The following is a 9,038-nucleotide window of genomic DNA, read 5'->3' on the forward strand; positions in this document are numbered from 1 at the left end:
CACGGGCAGGCAGTTTGCAGGCAGACATGGAGTTGTCTGGTGTGCAGTGGTCGAAGCTGAAAGACCTCAGTAAAGTCCTTCAGTGTTTTGAGGAATGCACACGGCTGTTAAGCACAGACGACGCCATCATAAGCATGAGCATCCCACTTATGCGTCTGCTCATGCAAACTTTGACGCACATTAAGGAGCAGGCGTCTGCAGCAGAGGAGGAAGAGGAGGAGGGAAGCCTTGATGACATTCAGCCATTGTCTGCTCAGGGAAGTCTCGTGGACGAGGTGGAGGAAGAAGAGGAAGAGGAGGATGATGGGGATGATTATTTTGGGGAGGAGGATGCTTCTCAGAGGGCAAGAAAAAATGTTGGCTTGGCAAGGTCAGGTACAGGGTTTGTGCGTGACTGGAGGGATGTTGATTTGCCAGAAAGTGCTCCTCCACCCAGCACTCGCAGTGCATCATTGACACTTGGAACATTGGCCCACATGTCTGATTATGCCTTGCAGATCCTAAAAAGGGACCCCCGCATTGCCAAAATGATGAACAATGATAACTACTGGTTGGCCAGCATCTTGGATCCACGCTATAAAGGCAAATTCCAAACATCATGTCACATGAGAACCTAGAGCTAATATTGGCTAACAAACAAGCAACTCTGGTAAACCGTTTGTTTGAGGCATTACCAGCACACAGCGGCGGTGATGTTTTTCCAAAGAGCCGTAGGGGGCAACATGGAAGAGGTGTTCGTGGTGCACATAGCCAAAGTGGTGTTGGACACAGGGGTTTCATGACCATGTTGTGGACTGATTTTTCAAGTACCGCTCACACGACTGGTAATACTGCATCGATCGAAAGTGACAGGAAACAGCAGTTGTCAACTATGGTAACAAACTACTTCTCGTCCCATATCGATGTTCTCCCTCACCGGTCATTCCCCTTTGACTATTGGGCCAGTAAACTTGACACCTGGCCTGAATTGGCACAATATGCCTTACAGGAGCTCGCTTGCCCTGCTGCTAGTGTGTTGTCTGAACGAGTCTTCAGTGCTGCTGGATCAATCCTGACAGAAAAAAGGACCCGTCTGTCGACCCAAAATGTTTATGATCTAACCTTCATTAAAATGAACCATGCATGGGTTTCAAAGGATTTTGTCCTACCCTCCCCTGCTGACACGTAGGATGCCAGAAAAATGGCTTGCTTTTGTCCTCCTCTTCCGCGGACTTCTCCAATTACTCCATTTGCAGCTGCTGAATGTCCAACAACAACATATGCCATTTTTCCCACCTCCCTAACTGGGCTGCCTCCCCCCACAGGGCCGGGTTCACCACCTGGCGCACGCACCCGTGTGAGTGCCGTTGCCCTGGACAGGTGGGTGGGCACACTCTTTGGCAACGGCACTGGCACAAGGTCCCTCATAGTAGAATCAAGTGTCTCTGATGGTGGGTGTGCACACCCACCGTCAGACACACCGGCATACTATGAGGGGCCCTGTGCCAGTACAGCCGCCCACGAGTGGGCCCCCCCTGCTTGCTCAGGGCACCAGCACTTGCAATACTTACTGTTAGGAGTCAGGTTCCTGCATCTGCTCTGCAGGAATCCAGACCCTTACATTCGGCGATCTCTTGCTCTTCATCTACCGCAGAGGAGATTGCCTTGCAGCAAATCTCTCCAGGGGCTAAGTCCCTCTGTCCTCCTACTGAGCATGCTCATGAGACGGTTTCCCATTGGAGATCGGGAGTTATGTACTCAGGTCCTTCTCCAGATCTCATTGGTCCATCTCGGAGATCTGGAAGCTTCCGGAAGGTCCCGGCTGCTATAAAAAGCGCGCATGGCCGTTACGCCATGCGCTAGTATAGACTATACTGCTATGTGTGAATGGTGACGGATGTATGATTCTGGTGACTTACTTATTATAAAACCCCTTCCCTCTGATATTACGCATGTGGTTAGGGAATTAGTTCAGTAGTCTGCGCCAGTCTGTGGCAAGCCTTAGGCCACTGTGCACACCGCACCTCTGCGCTAGCGTCCGACATAGCGCCTGCTTTGTAGCTGTGCCGTCCAGCGGCACTGTCCTGCGCCGCGCTGCAGTTGCAGCCCTTCTTGGCATTCGCAGTAGCGACGCCGCACACACGGTAGGTCTAGACGGGCGCAGCCCCTCTGTCTTAGTTCCTGCTCCTGTGACCTTATACCGTGTGTGCATTTACCTGAGGCCTGTGACTTTAACAGGCTCAGCCTTTTTGTTTGTTTTTGTTGCGGCGCCTCTCTGTGTGAACAGAGCCCGCTCTGTGCACTTCGGGTGAAGTTGAACCCGTGCGCATTATATCGCCATATTGCTCATCTGCCATTACTCAGCAGCGGTTGTAACACCTACTGCATGGTGGACAACGAGCGGCGAACGCACTTTATTATTATTTTTATTTAGTGCATTCCGCCGTTCCTAACAATTTACCTCTCCCTGCTCCACCACTGTGTAGTCTGGCCTGTTAAATACTTCACTGGGACTGCCAATACAAATTTCGTGAAATGATAGATGATGGTTAAGACGTAGCTATGCCCTGTCCTGCTGGGCTCTATCTTCAGATGATCAATGGCTTCCATTTGTTATGGACATTGACTCACAATGAGATGCAGTGGTGGTTTATCATCAGCTTTCACGGTTTTCCGACTCACAGACGTGTGACATTTCTGCCCACATTTTTAAATGTGTCCTCTCATGCCAATCCAATAGAATCGCCTACGGCCTGTGGCTTGTGTCTTTTGCACTCCAAAGTTACCAGACAGATCATGATAGGCAGTGAGGACAATGTCTACATCTGTCCCTGTGATTACAATTTGATGGAGATGAGTAACGGTGATGGGTTCCACGGTACTGTGATACAGCAAACCTTTCTTCACAAGAACTGTTTTCGCTGTCTCCACAGACAAAGTAATTGAGGGTCAGCATTGCCTCTGAGAATTCTCCCGGGAGTTTTTACCGTGATTAGTAATTCTAAAATTTCTGCAATCAGTCGTCTTTCCGTCTGTACTTGTATCCATCTTGTTTCCTCTTGCGGAGAGTCTGGACTGTCTTACTGAGACTGAAATATATATGAAGATTGAAAAATACCCCAACAGTGTATACTGGTGTACACTTCGAATACATAACCCTTTTTCTACTTTTTAGATTCTTGTCTAATCCATACTGAGGCTGTGAGTGTCTTTGTCGGACTCCGGAAATATACAAGCAGATTTTTAATGTTTAAACTATGCTATATATACCTGCTATCCAGAGATACTGTACCCTTTCTCAACTTTCTACAATCACGTCGAATCCATACTGGGCCTGAGACCGTCTGAGTCTGCCTCCTGATATATAGACATAGGTTTTTAATGTTTAAACTATGCTATATATACCTGTTATCGGGTGATACTGTACCCTTTCTCAACTTTGTACAATCATGTCAAATCCATACTGGGCCTGAGACCCTCTGAGTCTGCCTCCTGATATATAGACATAGGTTTTTAATGTTTAAACTATGCTATATATATCTGTTATCGGGTGATACTGTACCCTTTCTCAACTCTCTACAATCTTGTCGAATCCATACTGGGCCTGAAAACGTCTGAGTCTGCCTCCTGATTAGAGATGAGCGGTGTTCGAGTCGACCTGTACGCCAAGTTAAAATTCCAGCTGTTTTGGTCGGTGTTCGAGCTGTTCGTCGAACTCGAACACTTTGCTTAAAATTCGACTGTTCGAGGTTCCGTTTGAGAACGGTTCATTCACCAAAAGCGTAACTTCATTTTCACATTAATAATGGTGTTCAATGTTAATAGACTGTTTCATGGCATATCCCACAAGAGAAAGTGCGGACGGCACCGCTGTTACTTTAAAATCGCTGGTGATGTGCGGCAAACAGAAGACCAACAGCTGAGGATCCCGGGTGCAAGACTTCATAGTAATCAATCCTTGAATCCAAACAGAGGAATAGTCGCACTCATCGAGATAATTCAATCACCAATTTATTGATATATAAATAACATGTCAGGTCGGGGGAGTGACAAAAGGAGTGTACAGTCAGCCTTTGTGCATTCCTTTTAGTCACTCCCCCGACCTGACATGTTATTTATATATCAATAAATTGGTGATTGAATTATCTCGATGAGTGCGACTATTCCTCTGTTTGGATTCATTGTTTCATGGCATAGTAGCGGTGTGTGGTAGCAAGCGGTGTAGTTCACCTGTCAAGGAGCTACACAGTGTGTGTTTCTAATTATTTTTTACCGCATCTTGTCCAGAAAATCCTTTTGGGCCTTGTAGCACTGTCTTCTACTCAGCAGAGGAGCCCACCAGTGAACCAAGCTATGCCGTCTGTTTAAGTAAGAATTGCGTGCTACTCAGCATAGGAGCCCAGCTGTTAAGCAAGCTACACCACCTGTGGTTTGGACACTTATTTTTTTCACATTCTTTCTTTAATGCCGGTTAGACCTAATTCCGGAATTCCGGTTGACCTGCACTTACTGGGAAATCCTCGTTCACAGGGAAGAATTGTAATCGAAGATCCCCATCACTAACGGGGTTCAGCGGGTTATCTGCACCTGTACGCGACACACGCTGGACCTTTCAGTGTAGCACGCATGCAGCCCGGGACATGTAAGGACATGACAGACCTGTTATTGATCGATCTCGCGTGCCAGAGCCTCGCATGTCCCTCTAGTAAGCTTGATGCGTACCGTGGGGGCATGCCGGAGTTTCGTTCGTTAACGGAATTAAGCTGACAAATTGCTAGCACAACTAAAAACGGACATCCACCACCACCCACAGAATGATCAAAGCTTGCAATCTGTCAATCTTTTCTGTAGCTGGCATGGTTGAGGTTTCCCGGGTGGAGTCGAATTAAGCCACAGGCTCCACTCCTGGTGGTGCCCTTCTGGACATTCCTTTAAGGTTCAGCTTTGCAACCATACTGCCCCCGGAAACCAAACACTTTGCCTTCATGGACGTTGTTCAGAGGTTCGTGGGAATAATGCCGCCCCATCAGCAGTTGGCCTAATTTATGGTGGGAAATCCGACGGTATATGATCGTCTTCGATTTCAGATTTTTACTGTTTTTTTGTATTTTACATTTTTATTCCAGCCTTTCTTGACTTCATAAGGGCATGACATGCCTATATCTGTGTCTCCTCCTCCTCCTTTTACTCCTCCACCTCTTTTCTATATGTAGTTGCCGTTTTCCATATGTTATTTTTGCATTCTGAGCATTTTGTCTGCTTTGGGACACCTATTAAGGTGTTTTGTAATTGTTTTCTATGTGTTTGTGTCATGATCTGACAGTTTTAAATTGCACTGGGTGAACTTTTTTACTTTGGAAAGTTCCAAGGTGTCTTGACTGTCCCCGGTGGTGGTTAGTGGTATTGCACTTTAGGTTTTTGTGCACTTAATTATGGATCAGGTGTGACACCCTATAGAGGTGTGCTAGGGGTGTGCAATCACTGCCTGTGATATTGTGAGATTGTGTTCACTCTGAGTTTGAGAGCCTGGTGGAAGGATGGAGCTGGAGAGGAGTCCTGTGCAGCTTAGCCAGGGGGGAAGAGTGTCAGCGATGGTGTCTGGATGAAGGGCTGGCATGGCGTGGTGGGGTCGCAGTGATGGTGTCAGCGGGAAGTGTCTGCATGGTCTGGTGGAGTGGCTACTATGGAGAGTGGCACTCACCATGTGGGACTTGGCTGCTGAGCTGGACTCAAGCATGCTTGACTTCGTGGCAGAAGCTGAACTCATCCTTGGGACTCTGTTACTAAGCTGCAGCAACTGGTGGTGGACTCTGCTCCTAGGCAGCACTATGGTGCAGGATCCTGTTATGGTGATGGATCCGGGTGGAGGAGAAGACGCACGCAGGTGGAGGGCTCTGTTGCAGGAGCATAAGCACAGAGCATAAAGCTAAGTGGTGTCCCCCTGTATTGTCTCTTTCCCTCATGTGTGTTATTAGGGCAGTGGTGGGATTAGTTTCCGCACCGACCTATTCCCTAGTGAGGGTTTAGGTTCAGGGCGAGCTAGGGCGTTGAGGTACGCGTGCGGCGCCCGGTGCAAAACCGGCATAGGGAACGTTAGGAATGCAGGGACACTGGCTCAGGGGAGCTTAGGAGGTCTCCACGTCCCCCATTCCCTATTGCAGGGCCCCCCATTGTTGATGTTTCCCAGGTCCCCCTTATTATTTAAATTTGCCGTACTGGAGGCGGGGTTTCCAGATTTTATGTATAACGTGTAATACCTAAATTCGCCAGGTGGAGGCGGCGTATCCACCGGCACGTTTTATTATTTAAATGCGCCCCACTGGAGGCGGTGTATCCAGGGTCACGTGTGTCACATGGGTTCGCCTTGCGGAAACATCTGCATCCAGACACACGTGGCCATGACATTATCACAGGCCTTACAGTTTTTTTTTCCTGGTGAGCCTTGGCCATGTGGAGACCTATGGTATTTGCTGCCGGGCCTCACTGAGGTGTGGGGAGCGGCAAGGTGTGTTAGTGCCGCTGCAGCAGCAGTTATCAGGGTCTGGGGCCTCTGCTCAGCTAACCAGAAAATCAAAAAAAAGATGGCGGCTGCAGTCTGGCTAAAAGCCCCCTAGAGTCGCTGCTGGGGAGCAGGACTGGTTCATGCATGCGGGCGCACCCAGGCAGGTGGGAGGAATGGTGCCCCACGGAGCTGCCTGGTATTCCCCGAGGTGAAGGGGTACGCCCCTGTGGTGAGCTGACTGGTGTGATAGTCCGTGGGGTATACGCCAAATCTTCTATACCATCGAAGAAGCCGCCCCTCCTGGTCGTATGGAGGCAACCAGTGAGTGTATATATTTTCCTCCATATTCCTGCAGCTCTGGTACTAAAGCCCCCTAGAGTCGCTGCTGGGGAGCGGGACTGGTTCATGCATGCGGGCGCACCCAGGCAGGTGGGAGGAATGGAGCCCCATGGAGCTGCCTGGTATTCCCCGAGGTGAAGGGGTATGCCCCTGTGGTGAGCTGACTGGTGTGATAGTCCGCGGGGTTTACGCCAAATCTTCTATACCACCGAAGAAGCCGCCTTCCTGGTCGCTTGGAGGAAGGCGACCAGCGAGTGTATATTTCATCCATCTTCCTGTCCCCTTCTCCTCCTGGTGTGTGCAGCAGGTGTGCTGCTGGGGAGTAGGGACAAATCTCAACCCTCGCCATTGGCCAATCCTGGAGGAGCAGGCCTCATGGTGAAAGGGTTGGAGGGTGGTGTCCCTTGGTGAATAGCGGGGGTGTGAGTGTGGTGACACAGGGGGACACCTCTGTTGTCGAGTCCAGAATGAGTTTACCAAATTTATGACAAACAAATGTGTGCAATAAACGTTCAGGTCCGGACCTGTGTGTGAACGAGCATGTATGGGTGCCACCAAAAATCATCTTGTGGAAATGTGTTGTGGAGCCTGATCAGCTCATAACAAACAAACATAAACTCGTTCCCCAGGTCGGCACTGTGGAGATGAGTGGTTCCTCCAAAATGAACATATATTGCCAATACCAGCGGTGTGTTTGTCATAAACCTGAAGTGTCAGGTAGTGGTGGGGTGAACTCAGGATCTGGGCGTCCCCACTGTAGGTGTTTCCCTAATGAGGGGTGGTCTTGAGGGTCCAGAGGCCCCTCATTAAGGAGGGGGTACTGTCATGATCTGACAGTTTTAAATTGCACTGGGTGAACTTTTTTTTACTTTGGAAAGTTCCAAGGTGTCTTGACTGTCCCCGGTGGTGGTTAGTGGTATTGCACTTTAGGTTTTTGTGCACTTAATTATGGATCAGGTGTGACACCCTATAAAGGTGTGCTAGGGGTGTGCAATCACTGCCTGTGATATTGTGAGATTGTGTTCACTCTGAGTTTGAGAGCCTGGTGGAAGGATGGAGCTGGAGAGGAGTCCTGCGCAGCTTAGCCAGGGGGGAAGAGTGTCAGCGATGGTATCTGGACGAAGGGCTGGCATGGTGTGGTGGGGTCGCAGTGATGGTGTCAGCGGGAAGTGTCTGCATGGTCTGGTGGAGTGGCTACTATGGAGAGTGGCACTCACCATGTGGGACTTGGCTGCTGAGCTGGACTCAAGCATGCTTGACTTCGTGGCAGAAGCTGAACTCATCCTTGGGACTCTGTTACTAAGCTGCAGCAACTGGTGGTGGACTCTGCTCCTAGGCAGCACTATGGTGCAGGATCCTGTTATGGTGATGGATCCGGGTGGAGGAGAAGACGCATGCAGGTGGAGGGCTCTGTTGCAGGAGCATAAGCACAGAGCATAAAGCTAAGTGGTGTCCCCCTGTATTGTCTCTTTCCCTCATGTGTGTTATTAGTGCAGTGGTGGGATTAGTTTCCGCACCGACCTATTCCCTAGTGAGGGTTTAGGTTCAGGGCGAGCTAGGGCGTTGAGGTACGCGTGCGGCGCCCGGTGCGAAATCGGCATAGGGAACGTTAGGAGTGCAGGGACACTGGCTCAGGGGAGCTTAGGAGGTCTCCACGTCCCCCATTCCCTATTGCAGGGCCCCCCATTGTTGATGTTTCCCAGGTCCCCCTTATTATTTAAATTTGCCGTACTGGAGGCGGGGTTTCCAGATTTTATGTATAACGTGTAATACCTAAATTCGCCAGGTGGAGGCGGCGTATCCACCGGCACGTTTTATTATTTAAATGCGCCCCACTGGAGGCGGTGTATCCAGGGTCACGTGTGTCACATGGGTTCGCCTTGCGGAAACATCTGCGTCCAGACACACGTGACCATGACAGTTTGTATGTGTATGTGTTTGCCTGATATTGTTTTCAATGGTGTTCGACGTTGTTCGTCGAACATTCGACAAACATTCGACGAACTTGCCTTGTGTTCAACGAACCAAAACGAACTGGAACACTAGCGGGGTGGCTCAACACTACTCCTGAATATATAGATGTACATTTTTAATGTTTAAACTATGCTATATAAACCTGGTATCTGATGATACTGTACCCTTTCTGCCAGGAAGTCCTCCTCCACCCACCACTCTAAGTGTATCATTGACACCTGGAACATTGTCCCACATGTGTGAT

This window comes from Dendrobates tinctorius, unplaced genomic scaffold (assembly GCF_039654945.1).
Source record: "Dendrobates tinctorius isolate UK_male_01 unplaced genomic scaffold, ASM3965494v1 ptg000043l, whole genome shotgun sequence".
In the NCBI taxonomy this organism is placed as follows: domain Eukaryota; kingdom Metazoa; phylum Chordata; class Amphibia; order Anura; family Dendrobatidae; genus Dendrobates; species Dendrobates tinctorius.